Source organism: Podarcis vaucheri (genome assembly GCF_965113315.1).
Source record: "Podarcis vaucheri genome assembly, chromosome: 4".
Classification (NCBI taxonomy): Eukaryota; Metazoa; Chordata; class Lepidosauria; order Squamata; family Lacertidae; genus Podarcis; species Podarcis vaucheri.
The window spans coordinates 38,100,092-38,120,984 of record NC_138762.1 but is presented as its reverse complement, the minus strand read 5'-3'; the positions used below and the strand labels follow the sequence as shown (position 1 = coordinate 38,120,984).

The window sequence follows — 20,893 nt, the reverse complement described above, 5'->3', positions numbered from 1 at the left end:
TAATGATGCAAAAATAAACAGATAAAAAAAGTATACTATTGTGTTTCAAGATAATTCAGAGAGAAATGAAATTTAAGTAAGGAGATATGGCATATAATGTATTCTTTTAGGTAGAATGCCCAGAGTAGGAAAATTAGCATTAATTAATAATCTAATAAAAAGAGGTATATAATGAAGAACAAAATCTTTAGGTTACTACAAATTCTGCAACATTGTTAAATCCAAAGTGCAACTGAAAGCTGCAGTGCAATCTTATGAAAGAAAACCTAATGTAGTTCATTTTTTTAAAAAAGTTACCAAGTATTTGTGATTAGCTGGAAGTTAAAATAATCATTTCTGGAAAAGCAGTTTAAAGTCTGAGGGCCAAACAAAACCCTTGAGCCAAATCCACCACTTGCTTCTTTACTCGTAAACCAAGAAATCTTTTCCTGCATGTCATCTAAGTCATCTGTGCAACAATCTTGTAAGGTAAGGCAACCATTTATTCCCATAATGCAGATGTGGAGCTGAAGCCTATTCTGAACTTAAAAATGGAAAGTGTAATGCTGGAGGTAAACAAAAGAGGCTTAAAGACAGTCTCAAGGCAAATCTAAAAAAAAGTAGTATAAACACCAACAATTGGGAAACACTAGCCTGCGAGCACTCCAGTTGGAGAACAGCCTTTACCAAAGGTGTCATGGGCTTTAAAGACATTCGAACTCAGGACGCAAGGGAGAACCGTGCTAAGAGGAAGGCATGCTTGGCAAATCCACACTGTGATCAGTTCCCGCCCGGAAACCAATGTCCCCACTGTGAAAGAACGTGTGGATCCAAAATTGGACTCCACAGTCACTTACGGACTCATTCTTAAAACCGTGTTTATGGAAGACAATCTTACTCGGCTACGAGTGATCACCAAAGAAGTGAGAGCCAGTGTGGTGTAGTGGTTAAGAGCGGTAGTCACGTAATCTGGGTAACCGGGTTCGCGTCTCCGCTCCTCCACATGCAGCTGCTGGGTGACCTTGGGCCAGTCACACTTCTGTGAAGTCTCTCAGCCCCACTCACCTCACGGAGTGTTTGTTGTGGGGGAGGAAGGGAAAGGAGAATGTTAGCCGCTTTGAGACTCCTTAAAAAAGGGAGTGAAAGGTGGGATATCAAATCCAAACTCTTCTTCTTCTGAATAGGGCTGAGGTGAGATTTGAAATGGACACATACAGGTTCAAAAAGTTTGGCACTCCTAGACAATACACTTCCTCAGTTATCATTGTAGGAGGACTTGGAGCCAGTTACTGTGAAAAGGTTAATATACTTAAATGCAGTGTTTTCAGATTAGAACTGTAAATCACCTCAAGTAAATTAAGTTACCAGCCTACAAGAGATAGGAAGACTTATCACCAAATCTGGGCACCCAATGTCCCAGCAGCATGCTATCAGTCTTTCAATGTATTGCAAGAGTTCCACCTGTTTAAATTGCCTCATCGAGCAGTTTTTGCTATCCAGTATGCAGAGTCTGTACAAAATGCACTGCAACGATTGGAAACAAGCAGATGGCATCCGCTGAATTAAAAAAAAAAGCAACAACATTTTGAGACTACAATTCAATTTAATCAAAGTGCATAAGAGAAAGAGTGCTGCAGTACCGCATTGATTTCCATAGGTAATGGTTCTTTTCGAAATGTGGCTTCGAGCTGCTGCAGGAATCAGCATTGCTTTGATTTGGCTTTGTCAAAACTATTTAGATCCACTGTGTTAGAGAAAGCACATGAGACTCCACCTGCCAAACATGCTTCAGTTTAACCTTGAATTTTGATAATAAGAGTCATTCAAATTCCCAGGCTGGGTAAATTCCTGGGTGGGACATGAACCAGCCCAATCAAACTGCCTAGATAGGTCTGCTTATGAATTCTTTCTCATTTTCTCATAGAGTCTTATTTCATTTTAGTCCCTAGCTGATTTGTACCTGATTTGAGCTGCTAAGTCTGTCTAGTGTAGCATTCTGTCTCTGTCAGTAGCCTGTCCTGATAGAGTTCTCAAGGAAGCCAGGGCAGATTTTGGTAATCTTTTGTAATATGGCACCCTGTGTGAACCCAAAATTTGGTACTCCCTAATGGATCTTCTCAATTATGGATCCTCTCAGTTTTGCACCCTCTCTGCTTGGAACCACCTGCACCACACTAAAGCCAGTGCTGAAGCAAGGCATGAAGCTCACAGCTACTTCATGATGTTGGTGTCTAGCATCTGATAACATGAAGGTAGTCATCACGGCTCAAAGGCTTTGATTGATCAATCCTCCTGACATTTGTCCATTGTCCCCAACCCATATTGTGCAGTGAATTCTAGAACTGCCCACAGGTGCTCTCTGGCCCACTGGTAAGAGCAATTAGGTTGGTGAACATTAGGGACACGGCCTTCTCTGTTGTGACCACAGAACTCTGGAATGCCCTCCACAGAGAAATTAAGATGGGTTCCTCTCTGTTGTCCTTCTAGGGAAAGCTAAAGCATTTTTAAAATTATGGTCTGTATAAGAATGGTGTCCTGATTGTTGTTTTAAGAACTGTTGTATTTGTTCCTGTTTTAATGTTGATCTTTAAAAACAAAAACAAAACAAAACCTCACCCCTGGTTCAACGGTTGTTGCTGTAGCAAAATGTCCCTCTGTGCCAGGACTGAAGGACCCCTTTCAGCCTCAGGGACACATTCCATTCTAGATAATCTTACTGGGGTCACATGTGAAGCAGGGCTGCAGAAGGGTGTGGCTGTGATCTGGGGAGAATCCTGAGGGCCAGATAGAGAGGGTTGAAGGAACACATTTGGTCCCTGGGCCTGAGGCTCCCCATCGCTGCCTTATGCCAACAGTAAAGGTAAAGGTAAAGGGACCCCTGACCATTAGGTCCAGTTGTGGCCGACTCTGGGGTTGCGGCGCTCATCTCACTTTATTGGCTGAGGCAGCCAGCGTACAGCTTCCGGGTCATGTGGCCAGCATGACTAAGCCGCTTCTGGCGAACTAGAGCAACGCACAGAAACGCCGTTTACCTTCCCGCCGGAATGGTACCTATTTACTTTCACTTTGACATGCTTTCAAATTGCTAGGTTGGCAGGAGCAGGGACTGAACAACAGGAGCTCACCCCATCACAGGGATTCAAACCGCCAACCTTCTGATCGGCAAGTCCTAGGCTCTGTGGTTTAACCCGCAGCACCACCCGTGTCCCTCTACGCCAACTGTAGATGCATCCTTTTATCATGTCATGCTGCTATGCAAGGGAGAGTAGGTTCCAGGGTCTAGTCATTCAAGGTCAAATTCATAGGTTTTTGAAGTCAGTGGAAGGTGTGCTCTGGGCTTTGGGGAGAAACAGTAGCACAAGGGTTTGCAATTTCAATGGACGACATAAACAAGCAATATGCAAGTAAGTACAGGGAAGAAAAGATGGATGGAATGTGACAGCAGAAACAGTATGACAGCAGTGAAACACAATGCTTGCAGCTTTAGTGGCCCCATGGTGTTTGTTTACATTTTACTATTTTATTAAGAGCCAAGATTCTACAGTGAATCCCCCAAAGTCCAAACTTGGAGAAGATAAAACATTATTTTAATGCTTACCAGAAACCTGAAGGCTTTTAGCCAGTGCACTGTGACGGAAATATGTAGTCTTACAATCCCATCTGATTTTGTTGCCATAAATATATTGTCTGAGTAAATAAAACGTTTTGACTCCTGAAGATATTAAGCAATGAATTTGATCTCATTGCCAGTACAAATATTAGGACACGGACAAAGCCGTGCCTTATGTTACTTTCCGCGAATATGACATTGCTCAGAAGAGCAAGGAAAACTGAGGTTTTATATTTTCCTGTGATTTGGTCAAACAGAATAGTCTAGTCGTAAATCAGCCAGAAAGACAGGAAACCAAGTGAACTGAAACCTGCTTGCACAGAGTTGGACTGCTAAATCATCAGCGTTATCCTTTCCAATTAGACAGGCATACTTGCTGCATATATTTTAGATGCTTGCTAAAAACTTTTTTGTCTTGGCAATCATACCCAGATATCTAATTTAGGGTGGTATTTGACTATGCTTTGCTCAGAGTAGACTCATTGAAATATTAGAATCTAACTTAATCATTTTAATGGGTTTACCCTCAGTTGAACCCAGATTTGGTCCTAAAAGTGTGATTTAGCTAATCGTTGCTTTAATGCCTATGGTTTTATGTATGTTTGATTTTTAATTGGCTTGCAGATTTTAACTGTGTTTTAGCTGCCTTTTTTTTGTATACCACTTGGAGAGTTTTTTGATCAAGCTGTTTAGAAATATTCTAAAGAAATAAAGAAATAAAGTCTGATGATTCGGATTCACTGCTAGTGTATACTGCAGAATGATGCTACACTATTTTGGCCCTAACATGCTGCTGCTGTCGTTGTCAACAGACTATCTATTCTAAGTCGATCTCTCAAATAGATCCAGGGCTGATAAAAAATAAAGTACTTCTTCATTCAGGCTCAGCATATAATTAATCTATGGAATTTACTGCCTCAAGATGTAGTGATAGCCTTTGACTTAGATGACTTTTAACGGGCTCAAACAGCAGGACCCAAGAGTTTTACTGTAGAGGCTGAATGAGTTACTGGCCCAATCTGTGCTACATCATCGCTTATCACAGTGAGAGAGAGGGTACTACAGCTCTTCAATTCAGCTGGATCAGGAGATCTGAAGAACCCATCAAAGTCTGGCGCCAGGTCTGATTTCTCAGTCTTAGTAAATTGTCTCATTGAGTTCCCTAGGAAGAGGGATCTCCTGTTGACCTCCCTGTCTGCATTCCCCAGCAAGACCCAGCCTAGGTTGCGATAGGCGATCCTTCTCAGCGTGAGAAGAACACACCCCTCTTTCCTGCCCCCCCGGCAGGAGAAAGAGATAGACAGAAACGTATTTACATGCCTTTATTTCTGTCTTTGCAGCGTTACAGAAATCATGACTGCTCTCTTCAAACTCCAACAGCAGAGAGAAAAACTCCTCCTGTACTTCCTGTACAGCTCATATTACACTCTGAGCTAATTCCGGTGCTTCGCACTGTGAATAGACTGTCCCTCTGTTTCCCACGGACAGTCCCAACATTACCATTATGTTTTGCTTTCAAGCTACCAGCAGCTCGCGGCTGCATTGCTTCAATATCGTAACAGATTGATGGCTAGATCACTCAGTAAATTGTAGCCCTGTGAGAGGAACTAGCAAGTCTCACCATCCTTAACAAACCACAGTTCCCACAATTCTTTGGGGACTGTTAAAGTATTATTATTATTTTTTAGATTTATTCGACACCCCTCATCACAAGATCTCAAGACAGTATAACAGTGCTTTAAACGTATGGGGTAGATATTGTCTTAGACTTGCTGGCTGAATCTGGAATATGTCTGTCAGTCCATCCTTGACCACATGTTTTACCTCTGTTGCTTCACAACTGTCTTCACCAGAGTCTGATCCTTCAACCACAGCTTCTTCCTCTGGCCTATCTGTGCCACAACTGGACACTGGCTGCAGTCTATGTCATAGCTTGACAAGAGGTGTGTGTAAATAAATTCAGGAAGGATATGTCTACTAAGGGCCATTAGCCATAGTAACTGAAGTGGAACCTGAAGTTAATAATACTTCTAAATGCTAGTTCCCAGAGGGCTAACAGTGTGGGAGAGCCATTGCCTTTGTACTTGGAATGGGGAATCTGTGACCCTCCATATATTGTTGTGCTGCAATTCTCATTGTCCCAGCCAGCCTGGCCAAGGACCAGAGATGATAGGAGGTATAGTCCAACAGCATCTGGAGGGGCCACAGGTCCCCCAACCCAGCTTTTTGTAGTTTGGTGGAAGTAACTCTGACTGGTCTCTGTGGGGAACAGGATGCTGATTTGGTTCAGAAGGCTCTTATGATTTGGTTCAGAATGTTCTTATTAAAGCTAATAAGATTTGTATATACTAAGTCCGCTGTAAAGCTTTCCTGTAAAGGCCCAAGAGATGAATGGGAACAGAACAAGCAGAATTTGCTTTTACATTTCCCCCCTTCATGTCAGCTTGACTTGTGCAGGGGAACTACTTGGTGGATTGTGCCCTGCAACAGTTCCCTTCATGGGAAAGGGCTGGCATTGCCTAGAATCAGCCTACATCCTACATATTGCCTCTGTATGCACTTACACATACGTCTTTCTTTATTCAGTGCTGTTAAGAGCCGGCTATACATACCAACATTACGGCTTTTATTTTTAGCATCAGGTATCATAGATCTGCATGGAGTTGCCAAGATTTTTGCAAGACAAGCAAGTGGCCCTGGAGAGCAAATGATCTAAAGTTTCAAAGCAATGACAGCAGTATTTATGGAACATACTGAATAATTTTATACCTTCAGCTTTTGGGGACTTTTATAAAGAAATTAATAATTAAACAAGCCATTGTGACTTTAAAATGCACCACTCTTTAGAGGGAAAAGAAAACTGAACGTGATTTATCACAGGGGAGATATGTTAACAGTGCGTTTTCAGCTTTTGTACAATGAAAATGGTGGAATACATTCTAGTGAACTGTGGGTGTCTAATAGGCCCTTCAGTTTAAGCACTAGTTTGAATTTCTTTTAATTCAGTAATACAATGACAAGCTAATGGAATTTATGTAATTTCAAAACATTTTTCATTGTGCAATTAGAAATGACTTTCTGATTGGAAGATATTTGGGAATATTGGAAAATCATTGTGATATGCGGAAATATCTGAGGAAAAAGTGGGAAAGCTGTAAAATGGATGGATGAGTTTTGAATGAAGGCTTTTCTAAAATTAGTACAGTGGTACCTCAGGTTAAGTACTTCATTCGTTCCGGAGGTCCGTTCTTAAGCTGAAACTGTTCTTAACCCGAAGCACCACTTTAGCTAATGGGCCTCCTGCTGCTGCCGCACCGCCGGAGCACGATTTCTGTTCTCATCCTGAAGCAAAGTTCTTAACCCGAAGCACTATTTCTGGGTTAGCGGAGTCTGTAACCTGAAGCGTATGTAACCTGAGGTACCACTGTACATACTGACTGAACCTATGAATATTTGGATGTGGGCGGATAGGCAGGAAATGTCCTCTACTGAGAGAGTAATCTACCTTCCCATATTGCATAGATTTAACAACATAGATCAACTTCCACAACCTGGGTGCCTTCCAGATGTTTCAGGCTGCAACTCTCATCATCCCTGCCCATTGTTTTGGGTGGCTGGGGCTGATGGGAATGGAAGTTTTTCAATTTTACTCTTCTCCAAATTTCATAACACACTTCTTGGCTCAAAACAAACTACAAAATGTGTATTTTGGGACACCTGTACTTTGAGAGAAAGTATTTATTTATATTTAAATATGAACACACACAAATTAATGCAGAAATTGGATGGAAAAGATTTATGAATTAACAAAGACTAGAAATTGATTGCTCTGCCCACCCATAGGCTAGATGTCAGCTTCTCCTGACACATAATATCTGCATGATTTACTGGCTATCTGAAAAACAGAGCTTAAATTATGAGATCTTTCCTATATCAAAGGAGAGGCCAGAAAATGTAATGTGCAGTTCTGATGGAAATTACACTAAGAAGAATAAAGCTACCTAATATTAGACCATTCTTTTGTGGCTTTGAAAATACCTAGCAATGACAGAGTTAATCTCACCTCACCATGACACCCCCCCCATGATAAACAGAAAACACAAACAAAAATTAAGTTATTAAACTGCTTATGCCTTTGAGCAAAAATGAAGCGCTGAACATCTAGCCCCAAACCTGCCTGTTCTGCTAACTTGTTCCACTGATTATGGCAGACAGAATATATTGCTTCTAGTGATCTCAACAACATTGAAAGATATCGGTAGCACTGAAAAACTCTCACTCTGCCTTGTGCAGATAAATAATTGACACACCATTCACTTGAATATTTGGTGGGCTTGAAAAAAGAAATATAAAATGTAATTAGCTCTTATCTGCACCATGATTCCCAACACAGCATAATGAAATGTAAGAATTTAGAAAGAATGGATATTTTCACATACACATAAACAAGCTATACCACTTGTACTTGAGTTGGTTTTTCAGCTCTGTTATTGCTTAAGCATGTGCTTCATTGCTTACCCACAGCTGTACAGGCACAACCAATTTGCAATAAATAGGGAGCCATTCAAGAAATGTATGACTCTGGAAAGTGGTTTTTAAGCTACCCATTCATAAATTACAAGACAGGGGAAATCGCCCAAATAAATACTGGCAGCATTGGATTTAATTAACCAACAGTGTTTCGTTCCCATGTTTCTCCAGCTCTTGTAAGCAGGGATACTTCAAAGCTGAATTGGGATCATTCCACTTGAAAATAATATGATTACCCACTATTCAAAATCAGTTTGTGCCTCTTGTGTGTTCAGGCAAAATCTGTGCTGCCATAATCTTGCCCTAGTTGCAACAGCCTTTCAGCATGCCCACGAGGACACTACCAAAGTCTTATTGTCAAACCTCCAGGTGGGCTTCCTAAGAGTCAGCAGTTTTCTTGAATCAAGTATTTGTGGATGCTCTCTTGGGTTTTCAACCAGCACTGAGGAAGGCACATGTCTTCTTCAGATGTTACGCCCCTCCTGTGATGACAGAGAGAGTGGCGAAATCTCCCTCTGTTGCATTACCGTCACTTTCTTTGCTGCCCTCCCCCAGTTGGAGAACAAATGTCTGCAGCAAGGATCTGTGTAATTTCCCTGTGTGACTTAGAACCTGATCTTCCAGGGTTCCAAACTGGGTGATGAGTAAAGAAGGATTTTCACTTGCAGGTGTTACCCTCCTAACATGTGGTGAGCTTGACCTGGTCAGGGGAGAGTCAGAGGAGGTGGGGTGAAGAAGCACAAGCCACTCTTCTCAGAATGAATTGCATTTGGGAGGGAATGTCTGAAGAGGGCTATAAACTAGCCGGTCCTATGGACTCTCTTAGCAGGCACAAAGCACTGTGATATAGCTACAGTGTTTAAGGGGAAGTGGGACAGAAACATCCCCACCTGCCCACCTGCTATGTATAGAAAAGTTGTATTGCTGTTCTTGGATGCCTGTCTTTTATATATGGTGGTAAAATGTTGCATCCTGGATTTACCAACTGGAACAACCTATCACTGGCACTGTGTAGGAAAGGAGCTGCAGCAGAGAAGGTTTCCTCCATTGCTACCCTGACGAAGCTTGATTAAAAGGTTCTTTGCTTCAGTTGGTCAGTTTTGATCAATTGAACACTGGCTATACTCTAGTAATCTACTCTGCCCTTTCCAGCTTCAAGTTCTCTGTAAATAAAGGGGAACTTGTACCAATCAAGTGACAAAGAAGGATGTTTGGAAGCAGTCTCAGTTTTGAAGTTGGCCTGGTATCTCTAGTTGAGCTTTGCTATCCACAAAGCAGTTGTTAAATTTTCCCCAGATCTTTCTACAATATTATTATTATTATTATTATTATTATTATTATTATTATTATTATTATTATTATTATTTTATATACTGCCCTATACCTGCAGGTCTCAGGGCAGTTCACAGGATAAAATCAGAATATAAAACCACAAAGTACGTAATCAAAATAAAACAACAGCCCAATAACCCCCTCCCCACCATTTTAAAAGGGCATAGGATGTCAATCAAATCAACTAAAGGCCTGGTTAAAGAGGAATGTTTTTGCCTGACGTCTAAAGGTGCATAATGAAGGCACCAGGCAAACCTCCCTGGGGAGAGCATGCCTCAGATGGGGAGCCATTGCGGAAAAGGCTTGTTCTCCTGTTGCCACCCTCCAGACCTTTTGTGGAGGAGGCACACAAAGGAGTGCCTCAGAAGATGATCTCAGGGTCCGGGTAGGTACATATGAAAAGAGGTGACTATTCCATGAGATTGTAGGAAGAGAACATCTTAATAGGTTGGTCAACCTATTTGTGTAACAGTAACCACTTGTACTGATGACACGGTACATAGAATAAATTTATGGGGAGAGGTCAGAATCATACTTGTAAACAATTTTCAGCAGTTCATCTAGATTTTTGTACCAAACCCACATACGACAAGAAGTGTCAGGTCCATGATATAAGTGAAAGGTATAAGATGAAGATCAGGTGACATCCACACATATTGGTATACTTGCAAAGAGCTTGACTATCTGAGGGGGTAACATGGCCCAATCAGCACATACAGAGGAGTCCTTCATACATATGGCAGTGTGAGTGAGGCCAGTCTGTGCCTGCAACACCCCGCTGCAGTTCACATATTATTTCCCATTCATTATTTTCTATGCCGCTCAGGTCATCCAGATAAGTGAATTGGTATACATTTATCTGCTGTGCTGTGTTCAGTTTTAACACAGCAGTTGTCTATTTCTCTCATGTACTAGCAAGCAATCATATTAGCGAGCATTCCAGGAAATTCTTTTTGAAGTTCACACTCTAAATCTGGTTTTGCTCAAAACTTGCGGGCTACTGGGAAAAGAAAGAAAGAATTGTGTTCTGTTCTGCAAAGTGCATATCAGTGATTTGGTCCAATCTAAATGGACACTCAGTTTCTTTCACTGAACTTCAAACCCACTCCCTCGCTGTCAAGAAATAAAGGAAATGCATGCACAGCCAGCCTCCTGATTAAAGCAATTGTGATAATCAATGTGATTAGTGCCCTCCTTGCTTTGACCTGTATTTTTATTAAGCATTTAGAAGCATGCATCTACTGCAAAATCATGGATGTTCTCTATTTTCTTTGCCTCGAAATCACATAGATGGAACAGTTTAGTTTGTTCCATCAATCAATATGAGTTTCACTGAATTGCTTTATTCCTGGCATAGCCTTGAGAACATCAAACATAGCAGAATCAGACTGAGGGCGTTGGTGGTGTCTATGCAAAGGCATAGTCATTACTACGTATCGTGGAAGCAAATTCAATAAGTAACACTTGCTTTTGTCTATCTCTGATTCTTTCAACATTCAGCAACATAGGGTGGCCTTGGATTCTAGTGTCTGGTGAGTTCTTGATGTGGAGCTGTAAATTCATTGTTGCAGTGAAATCCTTGATTGACCTCGGCTACTAAGAGGCATTGAAGTCTTTAAATGCTCTTTACATGGGCATAGAGCAGGCAGCACTATTCTAGACATCTTAGCACATAAAGATAATATTTCTACAATGCATTTGTTTTTTGTTTTTAAAAGAGCCTTGAATAATGAATTTGTACTTGTAGTTTACCCCAGAAGTGTCATAATGTATATATTAGTTTCACATTTATAGAAACATAGAAATTCATTAGACATGAGAAGAGAAAAATGAAGCACTTTATATGGAGCAGGATGAAATGTAAATTGTTGGCTTTTGTGACCTGTCTCTCTGCCAAGATGCAGTCTAGACATTAGAGAATAGCAAAAAATATTTAGATAAGCACAGTAATGTAAAATATACTGTCAAACTTTTAAACTTACTTTTTTTGTAATAGAGCTGAATGTTTACACTGCTGAGCTGAGTTGAAATATGTGCCGGCCTCTCAGGTGCTACAGTAACTTAATAAAGGTTCAGCTCTGTAAAAACAACAACCCCTAATAGGATTATCAGGGCTGATCCAGGGCCACTCATGAACCAAAACCTAAAATGTCAGCAATTTGTGCCTCTTGACAAGTTTTGGTTAAAGTGTTGGCACTCTTCAAGCGTTCCTTGTGTGATGAGATCAAGCATAATGAAAAAGGTTGTGAGACCATGCAGTTAACTCCAGCCCTAAGCTGCCTGGCTCCACATACCCTTGTTGTCACTGTATTGAGCATAACTTCTGAAACAGGGAGAATGTTGTACATATGGAGGTTCACTGAACGTTGTCTGAAAACTATACTCACCCAAGTTTCTATATTGTACATAGAGACTCCATGTATAGAGCTATCTTCATAAATTATGTCCAGCGCAGCGTGCCCAGTGGCAGGGGTGGGAGGAGCCCTATAACTTTGAAGGCTAGGGCTAAATACTAAATTAAGCCTAAAAACTAAACTCTGTCTCCATCTCCAGCCAAAATCACAGTAAAAGCCATCCTCTGTGTGGTATTTGGTATCAGGGACAACCCCACCCCAAGCTAATTGCTGTACCAGGAGGAATTAACCTTGGCTTACCCTTTCCAATACATACTGTACATACACACACTGCACATGGAACTTTATTTCTAAAATCCAGTGATGTGATTGCTAATGTAGAAACATCCTTACAGTACATTTTAAATCTCAGCTGTTTACTGTATTCACAAGTGTACGGCTAGAGGAGATGGAACATGACCAAATATGCAGGCTTTATTGGTCCCAAATCAACATCTCCCAGGTATAAAAATATTCTGTAAAGCAACTTGAAATGAGAATCCACCAGGCATCAAGCACCATTAATCAAAAGAGCATCATTCCCCATCATTATATGCCAGGCTTAATTGTGAGCCCTTTGCATAAAGAAAGGACTTCATGACCTATTCAACCTGCTCCTAACTGTTCTTTAAAAACCAGCACATTGTTGACTTAGCCTATTGCATTACAGTAAACCATAAACTTCTTTTGAACCTCTTATTGGCAGCCCATTCCTCATGACCTAAAATGTCTGGTAAATCACCGTGGATTACCGTTGTTATCAGTGCAATACCTGTGCTTTGAGAACAAGTTTTCTGGCATCCTGTAGCTAATCTGAAAGTAGAGAAAGTAAAATACTTCCTCAAAGATACATAAAAGGAATTTTGGACAAGTCTGTTACTACTGTAAACAAGAAGATTATTAAATTCCTTTTGACTTTACTTTTCACCTGCCATGACTCTCCTTCAGCCTGAGAAGTGTTCAAGTATTTGGATCATGAGTTGATGGAGTTAAAAACTATATATAGAAAAGTATTCATTTCCATGGAACTGCTGTTAACACTTTGGAAAGTTGGCAGTTCTTAGGAGGCAATGAGGTTTATTTAACTAAGCCTGACACTAATAGTCAGAAATCTCTGAGTTATAATCCCCTAAATTTGGGTGAAATCACTTTGGTCTCAGTTTTGGTCCCGAAAATGCATAAGGCTTCTTTACTACTGCAGTTTAGCGGTATCAACCTTTTTATTTCACCATTAAGCCTTTCATCTGTGGGCATGTTATAAACTACTCTGTGAGCGGTCCTATTAGGCGCAGTGAGGCAGCCGCCTCAGGCAGCAGCTCCTAGGTGTTATGAAAAGATGGCGAATGGCTAGTTGTTTAATATATTATTGCTGTATTTTTATTATTAGGGAGGCGTGCTTGTGGGAGTTTATGTCTCAGATGCTAGAATAACTTGTCTGACCTTGGATTATTTGCACCTTGACAGGGGGTGGGGTGGGGCACCTTAGGTAGCAAAATGTCTCAGTAGGACCCTGAATCAACCAGGTACTTATGTGGTAATGGATTATTCCATTACAAAATTTTAAAAAAAAATGTCAGTAAAGTTTTAACCAGCCTTCCAATCAATTATGTGCTTGCCTTCAACACTCAGATCTAATCCTTTAAAAAAGTTTTATCTCATGGAGAAATGCACTCTTACAGATTTCCTCCGCACTGAATAATTACAACCCAGGAGCCACACAGGGAATCTCTTCATTGACAAATCCTCATGATCCAACGGCAAAATAAGCTTAACCCGCTTCATAAGCATAAGTCTTGGGAAGGGTGAATGAACTCAGCAGGGGGAAAGGCAAATGGTGGCACAAAGCAGGTCCTGTTCAGCATAAGGAGGGGTGGGGAAGGGCTGTAAATAAGCAAGGAGCATTTGCTCAACAGTGGCATCGCTGACAGAGGAGCAGTAAATAAAGAAGGGGAAATATGCACTCCGAGGTAGCAAGCCCTGTCTCACATATGAAACCTTACCAGACAGAAATCTATACATTTCCCGTCAGCACGCACAAGCATCTTTACTAATGACATTCAGATGCATTTGAAGCAATGCATAATGGGTTGGTTTAATGAGTGGGTGCCCACCTGATACCTTAAAAGTGGACCTCTCCGTATGTTGTGAACTGCAATGACGGCTCCTATATCTATGGTGAAGCGACCTGTGGAAAGTAAGGTGGCACACAGAGTAACAAACAATTGTCAGCAGCTGGAGAGCATAATTCCTGAAGCTGCATGTTTGTGAGGAAGTGAGAGGGAAGAGGGAGTGTTTCGTGTTGCCAGTGTTCAAGTCTTATGTCGCAGAGCACATGCCCCCTTCTTACTTGGGGGATTCCAGTGAAACATTGTGTGGAGTAGCTGTTTATTTTTATCCAAATATCTGGGCTTTACCTTATGCAGTTGAAGGTGCTCATGATGTTAGCCGCTCTGAGCCCGGCCTCAGCTGGGGAGGGCAGGATGCAAATAAATTATTATTATTATTATTATTATTATTATTATTATTATTATTCAGCAGTGGCAATGGCTCGTACGGCTGACCTTTGCCAACAGAGAGCTTTCTGCAACTGGGATAAGTGCCTCACCAGAGAGTGGGAGATACTTCACTGTTGATGGGAAGAATGAAACACAGCTCACACAAGACACAGTATTGACACAGAACAAAGAATGTGTGGAGGAGACTGAGATATAGGGAACAGTCATGCCAGCTGCACAATACAACATGGGTTTCCCAACCTTGCATACCTGTGCTTTGTCTTGGCAGCCTCTGATATAGAAGTGGAGTGAGTAGAGTTTGGTGATGCGTCTTTTGTGTCTATAGCTCTGAGAACAGTTATCTATGTTAGGAGGCTAAGCTGTTGGTGCAAAGTGCTTTCCCCTCTTAATTCCCACCACTAAAGGTATGCGTCTGTGTGTGTATGCGCACGCACGCACGCACGCACACACATGCATAACATGGGACCATAGCTCCAATGACCTATGGCTCTTTATCAGAGTTATGGTTTCCTTGTGTGTGATTTATATACTGGTGTTAGTATGCTGTGATAGTATGCTGAGTTGTACCATATCCTAATTCCAATAGTGCTGATGTGGGCTTCAGTACAGGGTGTAATTCAATATAGGGGAAGCTTTTTTAAAAAACAAAACAAAACCCTCCAACAGAAGTCAGTTGGCAACTCAAATGAAGCCAGTGTGGTGTAGTGGTTAAGAGCGGTGAACTCGTAATCTGGTGAACCAGGTTTGCGTCTCCGCTCCTCCACATGCAGCTGCTGGGTGACCTTGGGCTAGTTACACTTCTCTGAAGTCTCTCAGCCCCACTCACCTCACAGAGTGTTTGTTGTGGCGGAGGAAGGGAAAGGAGAATGTTAGCCGCGGGATAGCAAATCCAAGTGATGGAAACATGCACAGGATTTCCTAAGCTGACTTTGTGCTGGAGAGAGGTCAGGACCCTGGACAAGAGCAAGGGTGCAGGTTTAGAGCTCAAGAGCAAGCATTTCAGGACCATGGGCAACAATTTTGTAGCTGTGATCAGGAAGGAACAAATCACTTCAGTACTGTACTGGCATATTGCAAACTCCAGTTTATAGCCTGGCCTGGAGGATCTAGTATTGGAGCTGTGTTCTTTTGGAGAAGGGGGCATTATCCTTTAGTGCAGCTGTCAACTCCTTCTAGGTAGCAGGTTTTGGGCTGTGAAAACTAGGTTTGCAGGAGTTATGTAGGACTTTTTTTTTTTGATCCACAGGTTAGTCAGTAGTCTATTCCTCAGAGTCATATGTAAAGTTACATCCTCATAGTTTGTGGGACTAGGTGCAGAATATGATACTAGCGGATTTACTTTGGAGAGGGCAGGGAGTGAGTCTGTTTCTTCTTTAGAGCTACTGATGCTTAAAAAAAGGTAAAGGTACCCCCGCCCGTATGGGCCAGTCTTGACAGACTCTAGGGTTGTGCGCTCATCTCACTCTAGAGGCCGGGAGCCAGCGCTGTCTGCAGACACTTTCGGGTCACGTGGCCAGCGTGACATCGCTGCTCTGGCGAGCCAGAGCCGCACACGGAAATGCCGTTTACCTTCCCGCTAGTAAGCCGTCCCTATTTATCTACTTGCACCCAGGGGTGCTTTCGAACTGCTAGGTTGACAGGCGCTGGGACCGAGCAACAGGAGCGCACCCCGCCGCGGGGATTCGAACCGCCAACCATGCGATCAGCAAGTCCTAGGCACTGAGGTTTTACCCACAGCGCCACCCGCGTCCCTTACTGATGCTTAGGAACTGTGAATTGGAGAACACAGGGCCATGACATGATTAGGGCTGGAGGAAACTTTGTTATTGATTGTGTGTGACCATGGACAGAAGTGGAAGAGGATATGACATTAGTGTGCTCCTCACCCTGCTGACATATCTTCACTGATGGAACAGCTCTGCTGGTATAGTATTCTGCTGGGAAATATGGGGTTCTACCAGCATATCTGTCATGGCTGACAGTTTTCATATATGTATGTAGCTTTAATTCTATAAATGTTTCATTTTTATAATTGATCGTCCTGTGTTTTTAATGGCCCTTATTTTTATCTATAAGCCTCCTGTGTCCTGTCAGGGAGAATGGTGAAGTACAAATATAACAACAACAACAACAACAACAATAAAACACAAGTGTAGTAAGACCTCTCCCAGATTCTAAAGACTTCAGCCAGGCTATCTCAACTATAGGATTGCATTTCTGGAGTCTTTTTGGTTTCTGATGGAAAAGGCACCAGATTGTCATTGGACTCAGAATATATAATATAAATAACTTATGAGATAAAGATTCATCATTTCTGCACTAAAAATGAAGAAGAAAATCAATAATATCATTTGACTTTAACCTGAAACAATGCAATTTTCTTTTTCTTATAAAAAATAAATAATGTGATACTTTCTTTTAAGAGGAGGATGACAGGAAAGCAAATAACGCCAGAATGACATTAGTGTGTCTGATCCTCAATGAATTCCCTCAATAAGGGCAAAGTGCAACTTTATGCGAAGTAAAGGGTAAACTGATGCAGAGAATCTATCCTTCATACCATTTCCTCCTATATTCAGAATATCCTCCTAATGTCTGTTTATACTTAACAAGCCCTGACCACGTAGTGGAGATGGATATGATATTCTTTTCCCCTTGTTGCAAATTATTTTAATTGCCTGTGCAAAGGGTAATTGCCCCAATCAGCAGAGGTTGGCGGATCATCCGAGAACATTTATTTTGCAATTTATCTATTTTAAAGTATGTACTTTCCACATGTATTTTGGATACTCTCACTACATGCAAAGAGTGCCTTTGAGTATTTTCTTGGAGTCCTTTTGACCTCAAGGTTCAAGAATTAATAAATTCATTTTGGCAATCAAAGCCAAACTGAATGTTAATGTAACATTTGGACTGATATCTTTCATGAAAACAAGATGTTTGTAAGTATGGCTCTGGTTTTTTTATACAATGAGAAAGTATAATATACTGAATAAATGTTGAAAGTACTTGGCCTCATGCAGAGTATTTGATATTAAAACATACCTACTGGCAAGCTCTGAAATGGATGCCTCCTTTTTCATTTCTGGGTAGAATTTGCACCTTTGCTACAATAATTCCACTTTGCATCCCCCCACATCATTATTCTGATAAAGGAACAATAAAGAAATATATGCAGGAGATGCTGTTTCAACAGCAGGAAGTTATGTTACATTAATGAAATTTGAACTTTTGTTGCGAAAACTATGTAGCTGAATTCTGGGGGCGGGGGGAATTGCCCTCATTTGTGACTTACAAAATCCAGTAAAAAGCAAGGACGCAACAAATATCTCTTGTTCAGCTCTGACAGGTCACAGTGTAGGCTGAATAGATATAGTTTGCAGCAATTTGTTCCTGCCTCTTTGACAACAGAAACATGTTTGAATTTGGTTGTGGTCAAGAGTATATTTGTGAACTGCGTTTCCCCTGCTATTTGGAAACTGGGCTTTATGGAAATTTCATTTCCAGAAGAGAATACAAATCAGTTATGGTGTGGTTGGAAGAGTTCTTTTTGGGACAGTTTTCAAAATAAGGGTGGTTGCTGAAATGAAAGCAAATAACTTCCAGAGAAGGTCAACTTAAAGAAGGAGGGATGGGGAACCTGTAACATCCAGATGTTGCTGGAGCAGAACTCCTATCTTTCCTGACCCTTGGCAATGTCTCACTCAACCCGATGGGGGTTGCAGTCCAACATATATTTTTTATTAGCTTTATTAACATCTCTTATATTATATGACACATTTCATATAGCATATCTCATATAACATATACATATACACGTGTATTGTACATCTTCCTGACTAAACGTATATATAATCCGTGTAAGCAAAAACCATATACAAGTAATATTCTGTTTACTTACATAATTTAGACTGATTCGTATTTTTCCTATCTTTTGTTGTCTTATCTATTTATTAACATGAATTAAAGGGGAAAAAACCAAGAACAAAAAAGAAAGAAAGAAAAGGAAAAAGGTGTAGTTGGACTTCCTGTCATTTCCCAGTCTATAGTCTTATTCTAGTAATGAATGTACCTATCATTATTGGGTTATTCTTTATATTCCTTCTAATACATTCTTACAACAGTTAGTACCTCTTGACTTATTTGTCATATGTTTCATTATATAAGGGTCAATTAAATGCTGCCATATACGTTATACCACTGTTATAATTTCATAAATATTTCTTATATTTATCCCATCTTTGTATGAATATTTCTCTTGCGTTGCCTCTCAAGCTATTTGTCAGTTGCGCCATTTCTATATAATCCTGTAATTTATTTTGCCAGTCTGATATGGTAGGAACATTTTCCCCTTTCCAGTTCATTGCTATCAATGTTTGAGCTGCAGCCGTGGCATATAGAAAAATTATTTCAGATTTTTCAGAATATTGTTGCTGAGAATGCTTAGCAGAAAAGCCTCAGGCTTTTTTAGAAAGGTTAATCCAAAGATTTTTTTCAGCTCATCATAAACAAGACACCAACATTCTCTTTTTTTTTTTATAAAATTTTTATTAGTTTTACAAAGTTTTTAAATAACAAACAAACACTTAAAAAGACAAACATACACGTATAGTTTCATACCATATTTTCATAAACCTCTTTTCTTGGACTTCCCCTCCCCCCCCCTTTCTGCATCCCAATGTCCAATATTTTTAGCAACTCCCAATTGTTAGTTCCAACCTCTGTCATCTTAGTCTTCTCTATATTCTGACCTTATACCACTGTATCCCTTTGTCTCTGAAAACCACAACACTTTAACATTCATTGAGTTTATAATAGTCCTTAAGGTAACTTTTAAATTTTCTCCATTCTTCTTCCACCGTCTCCTTTCGTTGGTCACGGATTCTGCCTGTCATCTCAGCCGATGTCATATAGTCCATCACTTTCATCTGCCATTCTTCCAAAGTGGGTAGATCTTGTGTCTTCCAATACTTCGCGATAAGTATTCTTGCTGCTGTTGTGGCATACATAAAAAAAGTTCTATCCCCTTTAGACACCAATTGGCCGATAATGCCCAAGAGAAAGGCCTCTGGCTTTTTAGGAAAAGTACATTTAAGTACCTTTTTCATTTCATTATAGATCATTTCCCAGAAAGCCTTAATCTTCGGGCACGTCCACCAGAGGTGATAAAAGGTACCTTCAGTCTCTTTACATTTCCAACATTTATTGTCGGGCAATTGGTAAATTTTTGCCAGTTTGACTGGGGTCATGTACCACCTATAAACCATTTTCATAATATTTTCCTTTAATGCATTACATGCCGTGAATTTAATACCGGTGTTCCATAACCATTCCCAGTCAGCTGACATGATATTGTGCCCAACGTCCTGTGCCCACTTGATCATAACCGATTTGACTGTTTCGTCCTGTGTATTCCATTTCAGCAATAAGTTGTACATTCTAGATAAAATCTTAGTATTGGGTTCTAATAACTCAGTTTCTAGTTTTGATTTTTCCACCTGGAAGCCAATTTTCCTGTCCTGTTTAAAAAACTCCATTATTTGACGGTATTGAAACCAATTTTGTACTTTATGTTTCAATTTCTCCTGGCTTTGTAGTTTAAGCTTATCTCCATCCTGTTCCAAAATTTCCCAATACTTCGGCCATCCGACCTCCATATTGAGTTTCTTCACTGCTTTAGCCTCCACTGGTGACACCCATCTAGGGGTTTTATTTTCCAACAAATCTTTATATCTTGTCCAAACATTATATAATGCTTTCCTAACAATATGATTTTTAAAAGCGCTATTAGCTTTGTCATACCATAAATATGCATGCCAACCAAAAGCATTGTTAAAACCCTCCAGATCCAAAATGTCCGTATTCTCGAGGAGCATCCATTCTTTCAGCCAGCAAAAAGCTGCTGCCTCATAGTACAATTTTAAGTCCAGCAGGGCAAAACCCCCTCTTTCTTTTGCATCTGTCAATATTTTAAATTTAATTCTGGGCTTTTTGCCCTGCCAGACAAATTTCGAAATATCTTTCTGCCACCTCTTGAAACATTCCATCTTGTCAAGAATCTGCAAGGTCTGAAACAAAAATAGCATTCTAGGCAATACATTCATTTTAATCACCGCAATTCGGCCTAACATTGACAATTTCAAATTTGACCATATTTCTAAATCTTTTTTGATTTCTGACCAACATTTTTCATAATTGTCCTTATACAAGTTCACATTTTTAGATGTCAGATAAACCCCTAAGTATTTGACCTTCTTAACCACTGTCAGCCCTGTCTCTTCTTGGAATTTCTCCTTTTCCATATCTGTTAAGTTTTTTCCTAAAACTTTGGTTTTTTGTTTATTCAACTTAAATCCAGCTACCTGGCCAAATTGTTGTATTATTTCTAGAACCTTTTTCGTACTAGTGATTGGCTCTTGTAAAGTCAAAACTAAGTCATCTGCAAACGCTCTTAACTTGTAATGTTTAGCTCCGACCTTTACTCCTTTAACCTGCTGGTCATTCCTTATCATGTTCAGCAACACCTCCAGAAC

At 40.5% G+C, this 20,893-nt stretch overlaps 1 long non-coding RNA gene across 2 annotated transcripts in view; it reads right to left on the bottom strand.

Moving 5' to 3' along the window:
* LOC309530751 overlaps positions 1-20,893 on the bottom strand; it is a 61,257-nt gene that overhangs the window by 25,687 nt on the left and 14,677 nt on the right. The window contains exon 3 of one of the 2 annotated variants that reach the window (XR_014218874.1): positions 11,440-11,529. The exons of the other annotated variant lie outside the window; for it this stretch is intronic. This is a non-coding gene — a long non-coding RNA (uncharacterized lncRNA). Of the gene's footprint in view, positions 1-11,439; positions 11,530-20,893 lie in introns of those variants that run through there. 2 annotated transcript variants of the gene reach the window in all.